This window comes from Calidris pugnax, unplaced genomic scaffold (assembly GCF_001431845.1).
Source record: "Calidris pugnax isolate Ruff unplaced genomic scaffold, ASM143184v1 scaffold211, whole genome shotgun sequence".
NCBI lineage: Eukaryota > Metazoa > Chordata > Aves > Charadriiformes > Scolopacidae > Calidris > Calidris pugnax.
Window position 1 is genome coordinate 1,222,643 of NW_015091083.1, and position 11,222 is coordinate 1,233,864.

The window sequence follows — 11,222 nt, forward strand, 5'->3', positions numbered from 1 at the left end:
CAAGGTGTATTATGCTGCTGGACTTTTTGTCAGTGTAGAAAAGGCCAAATGATTGTGCCCAAGCACTCTTTATCTAATTGTACTTTATTATGGGCTTTCTGTTTTAACACTTTTGAAGCATAAACTTAGAACCAGAGCTTATCAAGCAGCAGATGTGTTCAAGAATGTTGAACGTATTTGAATTTTACCTGTATTAATCTAATAATGTATTTATGAAATGATATTTGATCAGTGCTATAGCTGGTTGAAGATGACAAAAGACTATTAATCAAATAAATTATTTGACAAATATGGATGAGATTAAACAAATGATCTATTTGCCAACTGCCGTTCAACTGCTCTGCCGTGGCACATTCCTCTTTCCCTTTCAGTTTTCATTTCGCTTTTTATGGTTTGTCTTTTCCTGATCTGTCCTTAATATCTGATTAACTTAATTTTTCCCTTCCCTGTATTATTCTTTACCTCTTCTGTGTCATGATTTTCCTTTCATTCTTTCTTCTGCCTCTTTCTTCAACCTCTCTTTCCATGCTTTTTGAGTCTAAATTAGCCATTTTTCCTCTTTTTCTCCACCTTTCTGGTGGAGATTTTTGTTGAACGCTTCATAGCCAGCTCACCTAAACCTGGTATGTATTTAAGCCCATAAAAACATAAAATTAAACCCAAACTGTGTGTGAGTATGAAGATGTTTGCTTGGTGGTAACGCTTCTCTGCCACTCCCCAGGTTTTCTGGCTGTTGCAGGAAGGGTGTTCCTGCAATTCGGGAGGGTTTTCCCAGCTCTGATTTTTGCTTGTGCTCTCCTTATGCCTTTTTTTTTTTTTTTTTTTAAGTGAATTTGACTTTGTACACTAAGAAATCAACTAGGGTCAAATGGCAGACCTTGCGTTGTTCATTGGTTATGTATCTGTTTTGCAACCTGCTTCCATGTGCTGCCCGACCAAGCGCAGCCTCCCTGTCGGGCAGTCCCGCTTTCCTCCTGGCATCATCCTTCCTCCCCTCGGGGGTTATGTCCAGGAGGTATCTTTCAGTAGGGCAGAAGAAATGTGAGGGCTCTGAAGGTTTTCTGGCTGACTTGTTACTCTGGGAGTCTGTATGAACGTCGGTTTGATGAGGGTAAGTAGCAAGAGGCGAACAGGTTATCGTGCATGACCGAGCAGCCACAATATTCAACTTGGGTCTAGTATTCAAAGATTAAAGTCCCTTAAAAATGAGAGTGTTGTTATGGAGAAGACTTGTTCTTTTCCCCTGGATGAGATCGAGGCGGGGAGGGCGGATATTCTCAAAATGATGAGAGGAAGAGAAAACTTTGTATTTCAGGGCAGGAAATCTGCCGTGCCTTGGCACTAAAGCTCAGGCAGTCCAGAGGAGTGTGATGGGAGTGCTCAGTGATTCGCCTCCGCTGGTGGATGCAGTGATGCTACTGCAGTGAATGAGCTAAGCTGTGTATGTCATAGCTGTCTGCTTTCAGTGCTGGGAGTTACGTGATGATGCCCTCTCATCCCCATAAGGAAAGGTTTCTGCTGTACCGGAGTTAACGGTTACACTGCTCCTCTATGGCTTGTGAAACGTTTTGGATAACGCTGGGGTGCACTGACACAGCGAGCAATCCAGGCAGCGTGTCATTGCGAAGCAAAATTGATTGGGGAGGATGGGGCCAAGAGGAATATTCTTCTGCAGTTAATTATTTACCGCAGGGAGAGAGGGAAGCTGATGATGTTTGGTTTATAATTACAGGTATCTGGAGGAAAACGCTTCAAGATCTGTTTTATTGTGTGTGTTGCCACCTATTTCTTGGCGTCCCTATAATGTGAGACCAGCACTGTTTAATGACTGGTTCAGTAAAAGCAAAACTTCGTTATCAACTTCTCACTGCTGGAATATGGTTTTACAGCTTGCTGTGTGTGACGCAAAATGGCCTGAATTCCTGCAGAGGGAATAGTCTTTCTGTGCTCGGTGTCTCAATGCACGACCTGCCCGTGGTGCCCATCTGGGCTCTTAGAACAGCTCGACTCTGTGCTGAATGGTGACTTTGTGGTTAAAGTGCAGGACCCTGGAGCTGGGAGTCCTGACCCCCTCTCTGGTCTTGGCTGAGCTGGTTGCCTTATCTCACTGAGTTCTCTGCTTCAGAAGTGGTACCAAGTAGATACCCAGCTGCCTGCTGAAAGTGTAGGGTGTCTGGGCGAGGGGCACTCTGACAGCACAGAGGCAGCAGCAGCCCAGGTGCTTGCATAATACAGAGCTGTGGGCCGAACTATATAAGTGGGTTTTTCCTTTTGCAGAGCTAAATCCATTGCAGACCAGACTGCTCATATGTAAGTTCAATTCAGGAACTAGTGGAGCTGAGTTTAGATGCCTGTGTGTGGGAGCAATAACTTGACAAATATGAAAAAAGAGACATTGCTGGAATGTCTCTGGGAAGATGCCCGTACATTTTCTGCTTGTTTAGCATCCTTGAGAGAACAGCAGACGCGAGGGAGAAGGCCTGTGAAATGAAGAGACAACATCCTCTTACTGGGAGAAGGAGAGGAGCAAGATCTAAAAAGCCATGGAGTAGGAGTGAGATGAGGGATGCGGGGCCTGCTCCGGGTTGCTGTTCTCACTGGGTAAGGCTCTACAGGAAGAGAAGCGAGGAGGAGATCAGAGGAAAAAAGCATTGTGGAGGCTGCTATTGTGCAAGGTGGAGTGTCAGCTATCCTGGTGGTCCATGCTGCATCAGAGCATGGCTGGCTGGCAGCAGGAGTGCACGGGATCGTCTCTCCTGAGAAAAGCAGACCAGTGGAAAAATCTCCAAAGGAGAGGTGTGACTAGCAAGGGCTTGTGCCTCAGACAAGTCGGGATCTTGCTTAAAGGCTTGCTGAGGGGTGAGCTCCGTTCATCAGCAGTTTGTTGGGGTAGCAGGCTGCTGTCGGGCAGGCTTGCTTCAGTATCAGTGTTGAGCCTGTGATGCTCCGTGCTGTCTTCAGCAGTTCTGTGGCTTGCATTCAGCTCTGTTCAGCCTGCTCCAAACTATGTCTATAGAATAAGCTTGAATGTATGCAATTGTGTTCTGTAAATGATGCATTTCGTTCTTTGTCCTACCCCAGGTATCCACTGCAGCAGCCAGAGTGGTTCTCCTGGTGTGGCTCCTGTATTTCTGTAGTGACAGTAGCATCCTTCCCTGCAGCCGGCTTTGCTGGAGCAGGATAGAGATGTCAGGGAGTTTAGTGTTACTAAATTAACTTCAGTATAACAGTGAGGGAGTGGAATTCATCCTCCAGAAAAAGAGGGCTGGACTTAAGAAGTGAGGCTTCGGTTGGTATGATAAATAGATAAAACAGTAGTTGAGCATGGCAAGTAAATAAAACATTGATGTTTCTTGGAGGTAAACGTGGGACGGACCCCGGCTTGTATGTGTGCTAATCCTGTAACTAACTTTTCTGTTGTCTCCCCCGTGTGTGTTGATGCAATGGCTCATTTTGGGTTCTGCTGTGCACAGGATGGCTCTGCTCTGTAGCAGGCAGACCCAACAAACGCTGGTGACAGCAGGAGGTGCCTCCTGCCTGTGTGTGCACACACTCCCTTTGCCTCCCTGCTTGTGTGCGGAGGCTAAATGTATAACCTTATAGTTATAACCTTGGTCACGCAAGGTTTCTCCCCATCTTGTTTCCCCTGGCCTTTCCCTGATTTGTGTGATATAATGTGAGGCCAGACGGCTTTTTTCTGGAGGGCTTGTCCCACTTTCCACGCAGGCAGCCTTGGGCAAGTGGTCTGCTCCCTGACCCGCTTCGACAGGCGTGTGCTGGCTTCTTGCTCCGCTGATGTGGGAGGGAGCATGAGGATAAGCTCTGGGGGGCTAGGCAGGGGGAGGACATTGCTGTGCTGGCTGGTGGTGTGACCTCCCATCTGGCCGTCAGCGTAGCCGCTGATGGATGAGGAAGTGCACGCAAATCCCTGCTCCGCTTTCTGCTCCATCGTTCTGCTGGGGGATGTGGTGGCCGTGGCTTGTACTCGAACCTTTGAGGGTCAGGTCTGCTCTCTCTACTCCTAGGAGTACAGATGTATATCCTCCATTCTGCTGTACTCAGTTGCAGCTGACAACTCTGTGACTATTCTGGTGGCCCCCTTGAATTTCCAAACATCAAGGTATTCATTCTCAAAACACATGTGCTGGAAAGAAATTACCACCGTGACGATGGTGAGGGGAAACAGGTGTGAGAGTCAGACCTCGACCTGGAAAAGTGCTTCTGCATGTGCTGATGTGGCTCATAGTTCACAGGGGCACGTGCAGGGTCTCACCAGGTCTGTGGCAGACCTGGCAGAGCAGGGATGTGGATGGATGAGGGTGGAAGTCTCTTGGCTGATCCCTGTGCAATATGCATCTGGTACAGTTGGCACAATTGTACCACGGTTCCTTGTGCAGAAGGGATAAAAGCCAGAGTATTCCTCCCAGAAAGCCACCACAGAGGCAACACCAGGACGTAATTCTGAGAGTGGCTGGCAGAGTCGAAAGAGACATGTTGTCCATTGCTAGATCAGTTCTGTGTTCCCATCTGTGCAGTACATCCAGCATTGAAGGATCAGTAGCTAAAGACATCAGGCACCTAATTAAAGATGTTTTCAAGTGTGAAAAGCATTGTCTTCTGAAAGTACTGTCCCTTTATGTGTCTGAGTTGGTCATTCAGAGACTGAAGTCATTCCACAAACTCCGGTAACATTGACCAAAGCTCAAGGAAAGCAAGAAGACAGAGCTGTAGGCTGTGCAGGGAGGTAGGGCTGTGTAGAGCACAGCCTGGGTTTGATGTGCAGATGGTGATCTGCATGGGGCTGTTGAGCAAATGCAGTGGTAGAGATAAGCCTCCAGTTGGACCGGAGGGGCCTACCAGCTAGCTGCCTTGTAAATGTTGCCCTTTCCCTGCTGACCATGCTGAATTTTGTCAGCAGTGGTCATCTTGTGATGACTTCTGTCATCCTTGACAGAGGATGAAGGGTTCTTTGGAGCACACAAGTTTTTTGAACCACTGCCAGTGGTTATTTAGAGCTGCAGCAATGTGCTTTTTTGTGGGCATTCCGCTACGGCTTAACTTTGGCCTCCAAGAGATTGGTTTGCTATCGCCCCCACCGCAAACCACAGGATCTTAGGGCTGATCCTAGGCAGAGTGTTGTCATAAGCCCACCTCAGTCCTCCTGTCATGGTGCTACAGACCATGTCAGCAGCCCTTCAGGATGGGTCTAACAAGGTGATGCTTCAGTGGGGTGAGAGCAGTTCTCTCCCTGATTTGTAGGAGGTGCAAGGATGATACAAATAGGAGGAAAATGGCCTTTCTTACATGGAGGGCTGGAATAGCAGTCCTTTCCATATAAGTTGTTAAGGTTGACAGAGGGGCTTGTGTCTGCAGAAATGGATAGATATCCTGGGTGTCTTGGCTTATTATGGGTTGGAAAAACCATAATGAGAAAAATTTGGGCAACTGAAAAGAGATGTTACAGCACTCTGGATGGGGACTGATGTAAAACCAGAGGGCTTTACGATCTTGATTTGTGTTGGCTCGTTTTCCAATCATCTCCTGCCATCTCCCTTTTGGTCACCCATGCCGAGGCACTTGTTTTGGAAAGATCTGAAAAACAAGATGCAGTTAATTGACCAAGCCTTTGAGAATAATAATACAAAAAAAACCCCAACTTCCTAGGAAGAAAAAAAAAAAGGTAGATTTCTTCAAGAAGTGAAAAAACTCTGTACTTTTTCTCAGAGCAGTTTCCGAGGCACCTAATCTAATCTTTCCAAAACAATTCTCTGGCAGCCAGGGTTCACATATTTTAAAAAGCAGTGTAGAAAGGAATGCATTGTGACAGTTTAATTTGTTGCTGAAATACAGTCACCTCTGGGGTAATTCAGAGCAACCGTGGAGTGGATGAGAAACCTGTTTGGGGTAGGAGGTGAGCTAAGGGAGGCTGCTTAGATGAAACTGCTGATGGAAGATGCCCATGCAGAAGTATAATGCCTGGAATTTAGGTTCATCTTCTTTCTCCTTTGACTCTAAGGGAGTTGTAGCCTGTTAACATCTTCTGAACAGGGCAGTTGTTGATGAGTCCTTGCATGTGTCCTTCCTGTGGCAGCAAGAGAGGTTTTGGTGGTAATTCTCCCAGGCAGGTTGTAGGAAAGGCCCTCTGGTACTGGCCAGCTTTAGAGATGACGTGGATGCAGAAGAAAAGGTGGAAGATTACAGCATGTATGGTATAGGTCCCTGTACTTTATGATCCCTGGTTGGGGACTTCTAAAGTCTCAGGCAGCTAGCTGAATGTTATAGACACCAATCCATGGCTGCAAATTCAGCTGTGTAAAGCTGGCTTGCAATCTCTGCAATTTTAAAGAGAAAATAAAGCAACTGCAGGATGCTCTTCAGAAGGCAAATGAAAGGCTGCCCAAGTTTTAGAGGAAGATGCACAATTTGAAAAGAGAGAGGTATGGAGTTGCTTCTGTAGCCCTGGCTAGGGTCCTTAAGAGGAGTGGTGTCTGAAGTGTGCTCCTTGTGAGGAGATGAGAAGATGAGTGCCTACCAGCGGGCTGGGCTTTTTTAGAGCATGCTGCTAGGTGCATGGCTTTTCACAGGTCCTGCAATTGCATTGCAACAGGATTATGAAGTCCAAATTCTCTCCAAATTCTCTTGAAGTTGGTTGAACTATGTTGACAGCAGTGACCATGGGCTGGCAGGCAGTATAGCCTCTCTCAGGTCTGTTCAGGTTTTCATCTCCTTTTATGTCAAAGTCTGCATCTAGAATGAGTTTATTAAATTCACAGCTTAAAGCAACTTCAGAATAAATCCCAGGGGAGGAGAAAAAGGAAAAAAGTCAAAACCCCACCACCAAGAAATCAGATTAAAATAATCAAACAGCTCATGCTATGGAGCTGGGATGTGACTGGCAGCCAATGTGTGGAGGCGGACAACCACCAGGGACACTTTCTCAGTGTGGCTTGTTCTGCGGAGGCAATGGAAGTTAAGTATCTGTTGGGATTAGGACACAATGAGATAACATTTAAAATCTGAGGCAGGAGCCTGCAAACTCAGTGACAATTGTACGCTGGGGTGGAAGAAAAAGCTTTGCCACCATCAACTCACCCCTTCAGGTAGCTAATTGGAACTTCTTGTTTTCTTCTGAACACGTCAATTTAGTCCCCACTGTGTGTAAATGTGCAGTCTCTTCCACGCTTGCTTTTTTTATTCCCTATTTGGTTTGAGAGCTCTTTGTAACAATTTATTCCTCATTCATCCTGTGGTCAGGGAAGTTATTCTGCCTGCAATCTATGTCTGAGCTTAATTTTCTTATTTGCTGTAGCACAAGGGCTGATGGCTTCATGAGTCCTAGGTGACTCCTCAATCTGTCCCCTGGCCAGCCTAGCAGCATGACAGCTCCATTTAACGTGTGCTGTCTGCTTTGGCTTCCTGCCCCTAGACTCATTATTTTGCATTTCTTTGCATCAAACTTGAGTGTTGCCTGCCCCAAAGGATTGTATATCAGACATCATGAAAAAGAGAAGAATCCTCAAGGTTGGTGTGTAAATCCCAAGTCTCTCTGCTAGAAGACATGTGCAGTCTGGGTGCTCTGTCATTGTCTTTGCCCCTCCCTGACTGTCCTGGTGCCCCTCTTGGTGGGCATGAAGTGAGCCTTGCAGGCTCTCTGGGCGATGCCATTCTCACGGTACAAAGCATTTGGTGCCTGGACGTTTCCTTTTCTTCTCCTGTCAAGACCTGCAGCTCTGCCTTCTCTTCAGCCAGCCCCCAAAATGACTTGGATCCACTTGGAATATTGTTGCACTGAAAATATTGTGAAGTTTTCTTGGTGTTAGATACTTTAGTGTGTGGGCTTCTCATCTACCACTTGAAGTGTAGCATTCCCTTTGGGTCTTGGGGACTGGAAGTGCTTTCATGTTAGGTGCAGTGTGAGAGAGTCCCTCTCTGAAAAGTTTACAAGCTGAGTGCAAGATGGAGAATGTCAGGGTGCAATTCTCCTGTCCAGATGTTGACATCTAACATCCCAGCCACTTACCCTCAGCCCCCCTGTATAGGCAGTGGACGAAAGGAACGCTTTCATCTTATCTTAATGCAGATAGATACCTGAAACAGGTCAGACAGATTGTGCCTATCGCTTCTCATTGATGAAAAAGAGGCTCTGGATGAGGCTGTCATGGACACCTCTGTGTTCCCACCTTGACTAGCAACATTGAGCAGGTTGGGGTTGCACAAAAAGAGAGTAAAGCAGCATTGAATGTAGTCTCTCCTTGCCTTAGCTTCATGCTATCTCAACTGGTAAACCTGTGCCTCTTCCTTTGCTGAAGAAGCTATGTTTCATTTTGATTCCTTGCTGGCCAAGAGCTGGAGAGACATCATCCAGACAGCAACCGAGAGTTAGATACCAGAGCTGCTCCTAGCAAAGGTGCTAGGACAGAGTTTCAAGCCTGTCCCAGCTCTGGGCCCAGGGACATTTTAACCAAGTGAAGGCAGAATGGGTAGGTAAGTTTGGGGCAGTTTTGTCCTTATTTCATCCTTTCATGCTGAGGCCAAGCAGCTTCTAGCATAGAAGGGGTTACTTGAGTACTTCTCAGGAGCTCCTGACCTCATGTATGTGTCCGAACAGCAGTCCTGTTGTATTGCAGTGGGTAAAGACATGAGACCTCTAAATTTGGAGCTGAGACCAAGGGTATGGGGACTTCAGATTGCAAATTAACAGATGATAGCAGCAGGAGCCCTGTGGTGCCTCTACAAGGGCTTGACATCTGGGCATTCCAGGCTTGGTGGGTAAACCCCTTTCTGTTAGGGAAAAAAGAGCTTTTTCCTAACACTAAAGCTCTGTTACATGTTGTAATGGGCCTTTGGGGGTGATGAAGCCAGTTTCTGTAGTTTGGGATCCCACTTGAGCTAAACCTTCACAATTGCTCTGAAGACCCTGGCACGGTCTGCAGGGAGAAGATTGGAGGAGACCCAGAGCTGTTCTTGAAAGAACTGGAAAAACAAAGCTGAGCTGACTGGAAGGAATAAAGCCTGGTAGCCCAGGGAAGATTTTCTTGCCTGGCCGAGTTTCCCCTTTGATTGGGAGCACTTGTTCCATCATGCCTTTTGCTGGGGAAGAATTAGCCCGGTGGCAGAAATGTGATGCACCGGGTGTTTCAGGAGCGAAAAACCTGTCTGCAGCAAGAGCCTGCAGAGCTTGGACTCAGCCTTTGAGTTCCCATGCTGGCAGCAAGCCTGCTTGGCAGGGAAGGGTACCATGCCAGGCTTTTTACCCTCCGCCTCCTGCCTGTGTAGTCAGCATTAAATCCTAGGACTCTGAAGAAAACCAGAATCAGTTTTGTACCCCGCTTCTTTTTTTTTGTTGTTACTGACACTCAGGCTGTAATTCCCATCAGTTCAGCCAGCCATAAAATGGTGGCTAGCTCTGGAGAGTCACTGGAAGTCTTCTGTGTGCGCTACAGTCGCTTCAGACTTCGCAATAGCAGGGAATTTATTAGGGGGGAAAAATGTCTTACTGACCCTAGATGGGAAGCACACATACCATGCGACAGACAGAGGCAAAAAAATACCTTATATTCCATTATGTCATTTATTTTCCTCACTTCACAATGCATCTGATCTCTTTCCCGGCTACATGTGCCCACCACAAGCTTTTCTATTTTCCAACTCGTGCTTCTAGGGGACAAAGGGGGCAAGAGAAGGTGCGTGAAAACCTTCAGAAGGCTTTTAATTCATGAGGAAAGGTCTGTCAGGGCCTTGTAGTTAAGACCCATAACATATGCTTTGCTCTGGTACTTTTCTTGTTGTCCTTCCCCTCTGAACTTTGGTACAATAAATAGTGACTGTGTTTGAAGAGTATCCCAGCAGAGAGGCATCTGGCACAGCGCTGGGTCTTTGTAGCTTCTCCGTGTTCCTGCTGCGCGTAGCCTCTTGCCTGGTCAACGGGTGCATCGACAGTGGCACCAAACAGCGTGTGTGTGCCCCTTTTGCCTGCTCGCCCAAGGTAATTCCTTCTGTTACTCCTTCCACCTGGCAAAAACAAGTCAGAGAGGGGGAGATGTTAATGCAGAGGTGCTTTGCTGGGCTCTGTTGTTCATGTGCAAAACCCTCAGCCCCATCCACAGGGATGGCATTGTGCTCATACTGGCTTTTTCCTGAGATCAACTTGTTGCCAGTTGGATGTGCACCAGCAAAATAGTGCTTTTTGCTTGTTAATTCTTGCCACTGGCAGTAGGCTTGCTGCCTTGTCAACAGGAGATGGTCCCTAGGTCTCTGGGAGATGTGCAGTGGTGTTGCTCGGCTCTTTGCTCGCCTGGTTGAACAGGCGTATGTACAGGTCTTGGAAAGCTGATGGAAGAGACCAGGATCCATCAGTCTCTTTCACAAAGGTTTTGTAACTATATGACCTTCCTAATTTCCCTAATTCTCTAATAACATGTAAGTGTAACTAAATCTAGGCAGACAAAGCGATATCACGCCTTAGGCATGGGAAATCGTGTAATACGATAAAGTTGCATATCGTGTCCAGGGCAGAGCTAACCTTGTTGCACGAAGAACTTCCTCCTCAAGATTTTACCTCTGGGGTGGAAAAATGACTCCCATCACAGGCAACCTCAGTTCCCTCCTGTGCTCCACCAAAGGCTGCTTTGGTTTCTGATTCAGCTCTGCAAATACCATCTAGTGGCTTCAAACTGGCTATGAAGTTGGCTGGTATTATTTCCCCTGTGAAGGGTAGAGCGCAAGAGAGAAAATTAAAGCAACTTGTCTTAGCCTGAGTCAGCATCGTGGAGTTGCAAGAGTGTCTCTGTAGAGCCTAGTGAAAGGTCCCTGCCTTATCTGGCTTGATATTTCGCTGGTTGCACAACTCGCACATCCCGTAGATGCAAATATTTTCCTGGGGTTGGCCCCAGTTGCCCAAGGAGGGTGTTTGTTCAGATTCTCATGCTTTGCAATTAATATAAGCTTCTCAGCTCTGCGTGAGAGAAAGAAGGGGAAGTGGTGCTAGGTGGTTTTTTTCCCCTCTCCCTGTTGTTGTTCCTCAGCAGCTGGCTACTTTGAAAGGAGCACTTTGTGGTTTTTTTCCTTAAGAAGCAACATGTTGCTGCAAATTCAGCTTTGGAGAGATTGATGAAGCTTTTGTCTGCTGGTGTTGTGGCTGCTGCAGGCAAGGCATGGGCAACGTGTAATGCTGCAGGTACCCAGCCTGTGAGCTGGGTCTGGTTGAAGTAGATGCCAGCCCA